Raw genomic sequence first — 13,376 nt, 5'->3', positions numbered from 1 at the left:
TAAATATGTATATCTATATATAACGACGCGCGCGCACCACTGCAGTTGGGTACGAACAACCCTGAGCCTTGGTAGGGCCAGGCACTGAGCCTTGGTAGGGCCAGGCACTGAGCCTTGGTAGGGCCGGGTACGTGAAACACCGAACCTTCGTGGTCGGGTAAGCTATATAAAAGCTATATGTATGACATCTATATGAGTACGAATAAGCTAAATATATGACCCCTATATGAATACGATTATGCTATTTATATGATATCAATTAGAGTACGAATATGTTAAGACCATGTAAGTGCCAAGTAAGGGCTATGTATATGAAATGTACATGATATGAGCATGAGTATGAAAGGAGATATGAATATGAGTACGAAAATAGATACGAAAGGTAAATAAGCAAGGATATGAATGTATGTACGCGAGTACGAAATAGAAATGGAGCGTCCTATGGAAAAGGTGTAAGTGCTATGATGATGATGCCATTATCTCCCATCTTATGTATTTCATATGTTATCCATTATGCTTCCATATTGGTATTCATCATGCTTTACATACTCAGTACATTCTTCGTACTGACGTCCTTCTGTTTGTGGACGCTGCGTCATGCCCGCAGGTGGCCAGAGAGACAAATTTGATCCATAGCTGTATTATCTCAGGGACTACGTAGCGGAGCTCCATTTCATTCGGAGCTGCAGCTTTTGGTATAGATTCTTTTGTGTATATATTCACGGGCACGGCGGGGTCCTGTCCCGCCCATATGTTATGATATGATGTACCCTTCTTAGAGGCTCGTAGACATTGTGTATATTGTTAGATATGTTCGGCCTTGTCGGCCTATATTTTGAGATGTTGTTTGAATCGCCTTGTCGGTGCATGTACATTTATATGGGCATAGATATTATTGATGATATAGATATGTTGTTGCCCGATGAGATTAGGATGATGATGAATGAAAAGTATAATATAATTATGTGGCTCGCCTAGAATGTGATGTAAAGTGCGTTAAGGGGTGCCCGGGTGGGCTAGCACCGGGTGCTCGTCGCGGCCCTCAGGTTGGATCGTAACAAAAATCCTGTAACTACGGCCTCCACGGCGGCTCCAAGCTCTCTCTAGGTCCAAAGTTCCGAACTCCGAATTTCAGGTTATCCAAAGTTATGTAAAACCCTGTCTTATGGAGTATATATAGGTGTAGGAAAAAGCTCAAACAAAATAATTGAGTCCAAAAGAATCTACATATATATATATATATATAAAGGAAGGACATAGGCCAGGTGACGTGGCGCACTCACAGGCCAGAATTGCTATTTATCTTTTTTCCTATTTTTTTGCCTTTTTCTCACATTTTCCAATTAAATGTCCATTTTCCCCTTTCAAAAATGAAGCCTAAATGTACCGTTGCATCTCTTCAGCAACTGATACAAATGGTTCCAATAGTAATGGCCTTCGTTTAAATCTGTTTAGATTGAAACTTCCAGTTACACTTCCACCGCCTTCTACCTATTACGATCAATTTTCAGTTACAAAACAACTTCTCCCTAACAAATCTTCTTTGTTGCTCCTCATCTTCTCTCAATTTCTTTGCCAACCAAATCTTTCTTCCAAAATTTCTTAGCACCAATGGCGACGCCAATTATGGAGCCAACCATATCTTTCTCCTAAAATTCCACTGCAAAAAGGGCCATGACGATTCCGGACGTGCAGAACAGATTATCTTCCTGGCATTGGTGTTTGCTTTAGTGGAGGTAGTGACAATTGTGAGCAACTGCCTTGTGTTGGCCCCATTTTTTACCAGCAAAAAATTCGTTTATATATCAATGGGAAATTTAATTTTGTGGGTCATTTCATTAGTGACAACAAAATGCCTATGTTTGAGTAACTTGCGAGAATGATAATGACAAAGAAGAAAGTACTTGTTTTCCAAGGGGTTAAAAAAAAAAACTTATCCCACCGGGGTTGGGAAGAACAAGTTTGATGGGATGGATTTCAATGAAATCAACGATTTTGTATACAAAGAGATTGTATTCTGGAAACACAGAAGGATGAGAGAAATATGTCATTCGAACTCGGAGTAGCTCCTCCATCATCTCAAATATTCTATAGCTATGTAAGTAGTGACGGAGGCCGCAAAACTTGTAGCTATTGCGGGAAGCAGGAGATCAATACGAATAAGATGATGAAGCAGCAAACGGGACATAAAAGAGGTAGTTACAATATTACATAGAAGTTGCTAAATTCGACATCCTTATCTTATTAAATTATCACTTTCATCTCACTATTTGTTACCGTCTCAATCCATAATCTCATTTTCTTATGCTAAATTGGTTTGAATAATTACCCAGGATTATAAAAGAGGTACCACTAGGAAGTTCAAAGTTTAAAAATTCTTCTGCTACGGATTAATAATTTTTTCTATGAAATTAAAATATCTCTATTGTTTTGATTATTTAATTGATTCACTAAATTTGAAGATATGATGTCTATTGATTGGCATAGTTTTGGAGTATGAATATTTTTATGGAGAAATAATTGACAATTGTTTGAGTATTTGTTAGTAATATTGTAAAGTTTGCTTTGACTTTGGAAAGAGATGTTACATCGATGTTGAAGTTTATAAACGATGATTTTTTCAGTCGAGTTACATTCATTCATCATTTACCAAAATGCCAAGTAACTTTTTAAAAACCCCTTTAGGGATTTAGGTACTTAAGATTTGTGCATTTTTTATTGATTTGTTATCTTGGATGTTTAGAAATATTAACATATTTTGTTAAAAAAATTGATAGCTGTGAGAAAAATTCATTGAATGCTTTTGACAGTTTTGCTCTCAATTTTTTATTGTCTCATGCTGATCACTTTGGAAATTTTAATTTCAGTTAATGTTATGTGGTAAGAAATGATATGTTTTGATGACATGACAAACCCTAAGGAATCAGATACAATTAGGTTCACCTGTCTGAACTTGGTTAACCTTATGATATCTCATATGCTGCTATTCTAACATGCTTCTTGAAGGATCAGATCCCTGGAGGATTTGCTCATATATGAGAGACTAGATATGATTGATTCAGAAAGATCGGGATGGGATCGGTCTCCACTGCTCGGCCAACAAGACACGGTGGCAGAGCTACCGACAAAGGTAGCTAATACTCACAACTTGTTCGAAGAACAGATGAGGGAGGTTCCTCCAGATAAAGGTCCTAGTCACTGAAGTGTTGAAAGTCCAAATCTGCAGCTGTAAAGTGTACTGCAGAAAAGTACAATGCACGTATGCACAAAGGCGACTCGCAAGAAGGCCGATTGATTAACGGTCCAGATTTCATGAGTGGTCACCTCTACTCTCTCTTTCCTTGCATATAAAGACATCATCTTCCAAGAGAAGACTCATTCTTGCACAATCCGAAAATTTCTCCATCCAAAATGCAAGTCTCCACCTTTCAACGTGTTCCTCAAGAACAGAGCCTCAGCAACCCGAAGGACCAGATCCAGAATTGAAGAAGGTCCTTAGGTTATTGAATCTTTGTTCTTTTGTGCTTAAACTGTAAACCTACTCTTTCATAAAAAGAAGTTGATTGTAGGTGTTTTGAAGTTTCAAAGGTTTTTTGTTAGAAGTGTGTTTCCAAAAGCCTTTGAGTGGTACACTAGGCTAGAGTTAGCTTAGTTGTATTAGTGTATAGGTGGCTAGTTAGCCACTGTGGTGAATTCTCAAAGGGTGCCTTTGAGTGGTACGTTAGGCTAGAGTTAGTCTAGGCGTATTAGTTGAATTCTCAAAGGTTGCTTGTTGGAAAAGTGTCTTCACAAAAACTTTGAGTGGCACACTAGGCTAGAGTTAGTCTAGGTGTATTAGTGTGCTTGGCTAGGGGTAGTCAAGTGTGAGGGTTGCATAAGCGTTATTGTAAGGGTGAGGGGTTATGGGAGTTAACTTCTAGCTTGAAATAGAGTTGTAACCTAAGTTTGCTCGGGTAGTGGAGTTGAAATCCTACTGGAGTAGGTTGTGGTTTTTAATACCTTGAGCAAGGAGTTGTCCACGTAAAAATCTTGTGTTGATTCTTGTATTGAAGTGCATAAGGGAACTGGTACACAATTAGGTCCCTCCATATACTGTGTTTGGTGGTTGCATAGCCTGCATCATTATGGTTTGATTTGCCTTTTTTTTAGTTATTGAAAATGTAAGTTTCGCAGAGTACATTTGTGGTAATGTTATAAACTTGTATGTTTCTATTATTTCTAGGAAAAAAATTGAAAGATATTCTAATTTTACTAGAACCTGTTGTTTTGTTATTTTAAAATTGGAGTATTAGAATATTAGAAAAATATTATTTCATAAATTAAATTTTTGAAATATTAAATTGGTATCAGTATGTTGTTGTTGACGAAATGTTGTGATGCCTTTCTGTGATATTGTTCCCTTCAAATTCTATCAAATGTGTATGCCCTCTTTTGTAAGATATTTAATTATTATTTTTTTTTGGTTTACTGAACAATTTTATTTTCGTAGATACTTGAAGAAATGCTATAACTACAATTAGCTATTTATGTTCATAGAGCTAACTAAATGCCTCGAAAACCTTTTGGTTTTCCCTCTTATATTACTCTTCTTATCCTTTTACAGTATGAAAATAACATGGAAACTTGAGATCATTTTACTAATTGTGAGTTCAGGCGTTAATAAAATCATTATCTTCTAACGATATTAAGTAAAAGAGTTCCACAGCTTTATTTGCATAATCTTAGTACAAGATTGATAACAATATTTCCTTATAGCGTTTAGCCATTTAAATAGAAAGGAAGATCGAGAAGTTTAAAATGACATAATTTTTTCTATGAAATAAGAGTTAGCTTCCCTTCACAAAGAGGAAATTTTATTTATTTTAATTTGTTATTTTATTTTATTTTTTTGCATATGTATTTTTTCCTTATACATTTGATGTATTATCTTATTTATGTTTGTCTAAGATTAGATACTTTTAATATTTTGTATTATAATTTTTATAGTCTCTATTACATAAATTAAATTTACAAAATGTAAATGTCTAACTCCACGAAGCGCGAGCCAATTAACTAGTTGGGAAATATTTAAAGTCCGAAAATTATTTGGACCCTCTGCACTATCCACCACGTCAATACGTTCAGTGATGTGTTACATGCCGAGGTATGTCTCTTTCTTCATTCTCAGGGCCTGTTTGTCCATGAGAATTATTCACTTTTTTCCGGAATATTTTTTCACTTTTTTCACTTTATGGTGTTTGGCCATAAAAATTTCAAATACAACTTGAATTTAGAAAACAACTAAAACTTGTTTTTCATTTTTTTCTCTTTCAATACATTCAAACAACCAACTATTCTTTGCCAAAACTATAACCAAACACAACTCCATCTTCAACTCCATCTTCAACTACAACTTCAACTCCAACTCCAAAATACCAAATAAAGTGAAAAGCATTTGGTTTTCGTTGCCAAACGCCTACTCAAGTTCAATTGTTTCTTCTTTTGCGATTGTTGTCTTTTTCTTCTTCCCTATTTTTATACTTTAATTCCTACATCATTATGCTCATCATTATGTCTTCATGTTGTCTCCCCTCATTTTCTCACTTTTTATTCATTTTCGTTCTGAATTCCTTTATCTTCACACCGCTTTATTCCTACACAAGAAATATAATATTAAGTACAAAGTTATATAATAGTACTCAAAAGACAATTAAAAGTACTAAAATGTCAGACAAACAATGAATAAATATATGCATTTTAGGCCAAACATCACCCGGACACCACAGTTATTAAAAAAAAAAAAAACTTCCATAGTACCTAACACGTCGAATCCAATTTTCCTAAAGAAGAAAGCTCGGACGTTTACCAATGGAATAGAAGGATAAAGTCTTAAAATCTCGGAGAGGACAGCTTGTAGATAGTGCATCTTATCCATGGCTTCTTCATTTAGTTGGGTAGCAAAATCTGAAATTGTTGTAGCAGCATCTAATTTTGTTGCTTCTTTAATTTCTTGTGCTACATTCTCCTGTATTTGAGGATACTTGCATAGACTCCAAATAAACCAAGCAAGAGTTGTTCCTGTTTTGTCTTTACCACCATCCATTAAGTTTGCAAGCATATCTCTCAAGTACTTTGGATATGTTGTCGAATAGAGCCAGAACCTCGACAAAATGTTTTCTTCTTTCCTCTATTGCGGAATTCAGATTAATTAATAATTAAAAGAGTTAGTGGTCAAAAAAATACTTGAATTTTCATTTTTTTTCAAGTTTCACACTTCAGGTTGTTCTATTTTCCTACCTAAACTATGTATTAAAACACACCTCGGAGCTGATTAGACCAACTATCAGTTGTTCCCCTTTCCTACCTAAATTTTCAACTAGGTATGTTTTAATACATAGATGGTAATAGTTCAGGTAGGAAAAGGATTGATAATTGGGGTGTGAAACTTGCAAAAAAGTGATAGTTCAGGTTTGTTTTTTTACCATTATCTCTAATTAAAATTAGACTACTATGTAATCTCCAAAAGAATTAGTACAACATAAAATTACTTACTGAGGAATCGTGTGAAAGCTGCTCGGTTTTTCTGCTAATCAAATGATATATGTACTCGTCGAGGATTTGAACGCTTCTCTTTAACTTTGCTTCAGATCCAATATTAAGAGCCTTTTTTATCTTCCAAAAGAGATCGATGTATCGCCAGAAACTGAATTCACTCACTTCATCAAGGGCTCAGATGAATCAACTGGAGCCTTCTTTTACTGGAACCACAAATACTATCCAGCTCAATATATACCGAACGCTACTTGAAACAAAGAATCCATAGATGACTTCAGAAGCAGATCCTACATATATTTTGATGATTAATAACTCTGGAGTATAATTTTACCTCTTGCAGAAATGCAGCGTAAGGCTGCGTACAATAAACCTTTATGGTCCAGCCCTTCCTCGTACCCCGCGCATAGCGGGAGCTTAGTGCACCGGGCTACCCCCAGGTATTGATTTTCTTATAAAGAATTTAATTTATCTATGTTAGAGTTAAAGGTCAAAACACACCTGAACTATTATGTTTTTGCGGGTTTCACATCCCAACTATCAGCTTTTCATTTTTCCTACCTGAACTATCATCATCTATACATGAAAACACAACTCGAACCTGACTAGACTAACTATCAGTTGTTCCCAGTTCAGGTGTGTTTTTTACCATTATCTCATGTTCATATGAAACAGTTGTACTTCCAGCTGTTGTAACAAGTATTCGGACTAATTCCATCATCATCTATATATGAAAACACAACTCAAAGTTGACTAGACTAACTATCAGTTGTTCCCAGTTTTGGTGTATTTTTGACCATTATCTCATGCTCATATTAAACAGTTGTACTTCAAGCTGTTGCAACAAGTAATCGGACTATTTCCATCATCATCTATATATGAAAACACTACTCGAAGCTGACTAGACTAACTAGTTGTTACCAGTTCAGGTTTGTTTTTGACCATTATCTTATGATCATATTAAACTGTTGTACTTGAAGCTGTTGCAACAAGTAATCGGACTAATTCCATCATCATCTATATATGAAAACACAACTCGAAGCTGAATAGACTAACTAGTTGTTACCAGTTCAGGTGTGTTTTTTACCATTATCTTATGGTCATATTAAACTGTAGTACTTGAAGCTGTTGCAACAAGTAATCGGACTAATTCCATTTTTCATGGATGGTATAAATAGTTATGTTTTAAGTGACTTGTAATGTAGAAATTCGGTGTATAGAAGTTAAGGTGTTGTATGAATAAGTGGAACATTACTTGGATATCAACTCTCGTGTTAGAATTTGCAGCTTCAGTAAGGATTTAGCATACCTCAAAACCCTTTTGGAGAAGTGGGGACTCAAACCTTTCTCTGCTCCTTCCATTTATCACCATTAACTGCAACACACCATCTCTATAATAGTCTTCTAAAACCTCATGATTTAAGTCAAGTTTTCCCCTAATTACGGTAACAATTAGATTTTTATGTGTAAATAGATATGTGGATGAACTTTAATCTTTTAAGTTGGTATGAAACGTCTATGGATGTGTATATGATTATATTTAAATATATGTGTATAAATAATATATTAGTAAATGATATGAGCCAAATATGCCTAAACGATGAAGATGGATTAGACCAGTTGTTGATGAACAATACGAATCCGGACCAAAATACTTTAAAGAGAGCTTTTATAATTCAGATGGTTACAATGATATGTTATGAGAAAAAAGCTAACCTAAAAAAGGGGAAGGTTGCCCTCTATTTATAGGTTTTCCTTATGGGCCCTTAGAATAATACAAAAAGCCTTTATGAATAAACCTAAAAAGATAAGGCCGATCCGTATTTGGTTCGACACCCGTACGTTGTCGCACAAATGGCGGGAACAAGCTTTTATGACGCGTGGTAACCTCACAACTGGTTATCCGGACCAACGGACACGCTTATCTGGGCTAAGGCAATCCGGACCAACGGACACTCTTTTTTTGGTTCGGTTCAGCTGTGTCCGGTACAACATCCCCGGTGTGGAGCAAAGATTGAACGTGCTCGTACCCATTTGGACTTGTTTTTGGCTCCGGCCTCATCGGTCATGCATTGACCCAGTTTTTACTGTATACAGATAGTCCCTACACTTTTCGAATCAGAGTTTCACCGGAGTGACGGGAAGTGGAAGAGTCTCAAACCGGTGGTCTCATAAGTTCATTCTTATCTTCAAAATAGGCGGGAACCGTAACGTCACGTCCTTCTGATGTCACATTCCGAATGGCCAACCTTGGAAACCGCCTCAACCCATATTTCTTCAAGTCAGGTCTCATTAATTCTCGAACACGTGTCGCCTCTTGATTGGTCGACTTCGGTAACCGCCTCGGAACTCGTCTATAAGAGTTAAGCAGCATTTTTACCTTTCACTTTTCACTTTTGACTTCTCTAAATTTTCGACTCCTTGGTTAAAATTCAGCTTGCTTGTTCTTCGAATCTTCATCTTTTTCTGAACCGTAACCTTCATATCTTCAACCCGAAATTTCAATCCTTCAAACCTTCAAGCTCATTCCTTCATCTTCGTCTTCAAATCTTCATCTCGATCTTCAAATCTTCTTCAAACCTTCAAATCTACATACCAACTTCTTCATAAATTCATAATTGACTAAAAATGTCAGCCAACACTGACTTTGCCCTCAGTTCGTTGGCAGCAAGGTCAATAATTTCCTCGAAGGGTTGAAGATCAAGAAGACAGTATCAACTCCGTATCACCCGAGTGCAAACGGACAAGCCAAATCTACGAACAAAATAATAATTCAAAATCTAAGGAAACGACTTGAAACATCAAAACATAAATGGAGGGAAGTGCTGCCGAAGGTATTATGGGCTTACAAAACTACGTCAAAATCGAGCACGGGAGAAACACCTTTCTCGTCGGTCTACGGGGCCGAAGATCTGATTCCCGGTAGGTCGGCGAACCAAGCCTCCGGCTCAACACGTCAACAGCAGTCAAACGAGGAGGCTATGGCCGTAAACTCGACCCCGGCGGATGAACCACACGAAACGCGCCGGTCCGTTTACCGCTCAAAAACAAAGAATGGAGAGTACTACAACCGGAGGGCCAATCTTCGACATTTCCGAGTTGGGGACTTGGTACTTCGAAAAGTTACTTTGAACACCAAGAATCCCGATGACGGGAAGTTGGGTCCTAACTGGGAAGGGCCGTACATAATAACCGGAGTGACGGGCAAAGGATCGTACCAACTGGATTCCATAGACGGACAACGGTTGCGCAATAATTGGAATGTGGCTCATTTGAAGAAATACTATTGCTAAGGTATGGATGTCTACCCTTGTGATCATCTTTTATTAACCTATCCTTTTTTGCAGAAGTGGTACCGAAATAAGCCCGAGGAAATGGAGTTAGGTCTGAAAACACGTGTTACATTCGTTTCCTTAGTACGGTTTTGTCCTGAAGTGGGTTTTCCGATAAGGTTTTTAACGAGACAACAAGTACAACATGTTACTTTATGAAAACAAGGCAAAGTACCCAGAAGCGGAGGGTCTGGCCATCGAGTGGGGACTTAATAGTGCTTACCTGATCATGCTGCTCGGATAAACACTAGGGGACTATCATACCCACTTCGAGGCCTATCCCTAAATGGTAGAATGAGTTCAACTCACCGGTTGTATGAAGAAAACACTATTAAGCGCTATCCGAAAGGTCTTCAAAATTTTATGTCTCTTATTCTTGTGTAAACCCGACCTTCCGTGTTAGGTTTCATGTAAGGACCAAATGATCAAAAACGAATCGTGTCCGTTAGTATTTACAAGGAAAAAATGTATGAAACGGATGAAAACCTCATTTTATGTACAAACACTAGCTATATAAAAAAGCGTTATGAAAGCATACGTCTCGGACACGCCTTTGTATTAAATACCCTATACTAGGAATTATTATCAAAATTTGACAAATGCAGCAAGGTCGAAATAAACCGAGCCCAAAATTTTTTAACACCCTCGAGTGGGGACTGCAGTCTCAAAACTTGACAACAACAGGGATTCAGGGATCCGAACCTAATCTATTATAAGTAAATGGTCAGAAAAGGTTCAAACAATTTAAAAACCTTGACCCAAAATGCCCAACGTGACTCGGAGACGTCTGAGTTCACGAAGTATAAATAAGCCCCTCAGGCAAACCATTCGATAATATCCTCGGTCAAAAACCTACCGAACGAAATAAAAGCCAATACTCAATAAGTTAAGGCAGCCGCAATTCAGACAAAAGAGGTAGCTCCGAACCTTTGATTATTCCTTACGGGACAAACGATTAAGGCAAATGTCATAACGTACATTCGGATAAAAGAATGAAGAAAACAACAGCCAAAAGGGAAATATGCATTTCATATATAAACTAAGTCTTTACACTTATACTTTTCACACAAGTCAAAAACAAAAACAAAATAAAGGCTCGTACAGGCCCTGATCTACCCGATATGATTAGAACCGGAGTTCTCAAAAACCGTTTGCTCTAATCTCTGAACCGCATCAAGGCTTTTCGCCCTCTCCTCGACTTCTTTGGCTTCGAGTATCCGGGCCTGGAGGTCCCCTAACCCTTTTTCAACCTGTTCGAGGGTAATCCTTTGGGATTTCCACCGCTCATACTCGATCAGAATCGTAGAACGAGCCTCGGCAGTCTCCATGTCTTTAAGAGACCCTTCTAGGTTGGCCTCGGCTTTTTTCAATTTAGCTTCTAGTTTGGATCTCTCTTCAAGAAGAGCTATTCGAATTTGATTAGCCGATTCAAACTCAGCCTCTAGCACATTATTGGCCTCAGCAGCCTCTCGAGCTTGCTCTTGAGCTCGTCACTAATCTGAGCTCGAGTATCGTCTTTTCCCGCCACTTTCGCTTTCTGTCATTAGCACTCTCGGATTCAAGCCGGTGATGCATTTCTCGCCATCCTCACGCATCAACCTCGACCGAGTCAAGTTCATTCTCAAGTTGGGAAATAGTGGCCCCGAGTTCACCAAGCCTCGTAATAAATTGGCATTGTCTCGGTTAAGACCGACATTATCCGCCCCGCGAGCCGCTCTTTTCAATCATATCGGCCAACCCCCGCCTTCAAGCAAAGGTTTTTGGCTCGAGGCTTCGAGCTCGGACGAAGTTGGGAAGTTGAGGCCGCCTGGCCGCCCAATCTTCTTTCTCTTACAGGAGAAGTTGGAACTTCTCCGTTTCTCGGCCATGGACATCCAGCTGACCCTTTAAGTCATCAACCTCGTGTTGGGCATAAACAAAGCCCTTATTAACGAGCATAACACTCTGCAGAAGAAGAAGCAAATCGAGTTAAGAAATTGAATAAACAAGAATTGAAAATTTCACATCAATATTATGGAAAGACGAGCATAAAGTTTACACTTGCTCAAGTCGAATGCATGCTCGTTTATAAGGCAATCGCGAAGGAACTCCCTGTACATTTTCTCTTATCCGAATCCGAGATAAGAGGCCCTTAGATAACTTGCCACCGTGGCGGGATAAAAACCACAATCCTTTGGGACGGCGGGGATCACCGCGCCGACCTCGTCCTTCTGTGGTTCTGGCACCTGGGGTCGGAAAACGCCTACGGAGTCCCTCGCACCTCGTTTCAAAGGGACCGGCTAGCCGCCCTCGTGCTTGAGGAATAGAAGGTGTCCAAACCCAAAGCAGCCTTCCCTATTGCAGAGGATATCCGAGAACACGTCGTTCGTGTTATTGGACCCTCGCATACAGAGCAGAGAAACCGAAACCGGCCCACAGCCCTCAAGCAGTGGGTGCCTCGATGTAGTAGCTTGGTCGCAACCGGCAGCTGGCCGGTAACCATTACAGCCTCATTGTCCCAGTCGATTCAGCCCTTTAATCACCTCTGTGATACGAAGACGGCCGATCTTCTAGGCCCTTCACCAAGGGTGCCACTTCAAGCGAAGCATCACCCGAAATGTCGATGAATTTAACGGACCCAGAGAATCGAAAAAAAGAACATCCGCCCCACAATTGTGTTCGGGGGCCGACGGAAGTTCCTTTCTCCGGCCTCAGAGATAAGTATGCGGTAGTTTCTTCCTCCTATCACGCGACGAAGCGGGCCTCACCAACCCCCGCGAATAATAATACCGTACTCGAATTCATCCCTCGTGTCCGAACATCACTTTCTTTTCTTTTTCTCGCCCTTTGGCCTTTCTCCTTCCCTTTTTGGGCAAGAACGAGCCGGGACGCCCGCCGTATCAAATTCGGTGCCGGGCCGTGCGGTGCTCGCCGTCGGGTTCGGCCCGCTCCACCGATCCCTTAGGCAAGCCTGAATACCAAAGGAGTTATAGAAAGAAAAAGCAAAACGGGAAGACGCAATAAGTACTGAATCAAGGGGAAGATTATCATGATTTTAGGCAACCCACCAGCCACGGGACAGGTCCGCCCATGTCCGTTCACCATGAGGGTGTTGGCTAATGATTGCCTCGACCCACTCGGGAAGGTTCCGGACAGCTGAAGGTATCCATGCCCTTTAAGAAAAAAATTGCATGTAAAAGAGCAAATTTGGACAAAGTATAAACGAAAGACGATTATAGAGGGAAGACAACTGAGAAACTGACGTATATTATTCCACTTTTTTGGAAAGGGCATGTGATCAGCCGGAATAATGTTTGCGGTCTTTACCCGGACATAACGTTCCAACCATCGTCGATCTCTATCCTCGTCGAGTTTGGAAAGAATCAGGTTCCGACCTCGTTTGGCGACTTTTATCACGCCCCCTCGGAAGATTCTCGGAGAATATAACCGGATGAAGTATGCCAGCGTAAATTCCTTTTTGGCATTATTGGCCAGTAGACGGAGGTAGGCCACGATCCTCCAAATAATCGGTCC

The 13,376-nt window shown here is 39.3% G+C and overlaps 1 pseudogene; it reads right to left on the bottom strand.

Annotated features, from left to right (window-relative positions):
* Positions 1-1,377: 1,377 nt before the first annotated feature.
* On the bottom strand, positions 1,378-11,191 carry LOC132048756 (cytochrome P450 704C1-like; annotated as a pseudogene).
* Between the last annotated feature and the right edge of the window lie 2,185 nt (positions 11,192-13,376).

The sequence above is a fragment of the Lycium ferocissimum genome, chromosome 3 (assembly GCF_029784015.1).
Source record: "Lycium ferocissimum isolate CSIRO_LF1 chromosome 3, AGI_CSIRO_Lferr_CH_V1, whole genome shotgun sequence".
NCBI classification, from domain to species: domain Eukaryota; kingdom Viridiplantae; phylum Streptophyta; class Magnoliopsida; order Solanales; family Solanaceae; genus Lycium; species Lycium ferocissimum.
Note: the sequence above shows the minus strand (reverse complement) of the source record. Positions and strands in the feature narration are given on the sequence as shown.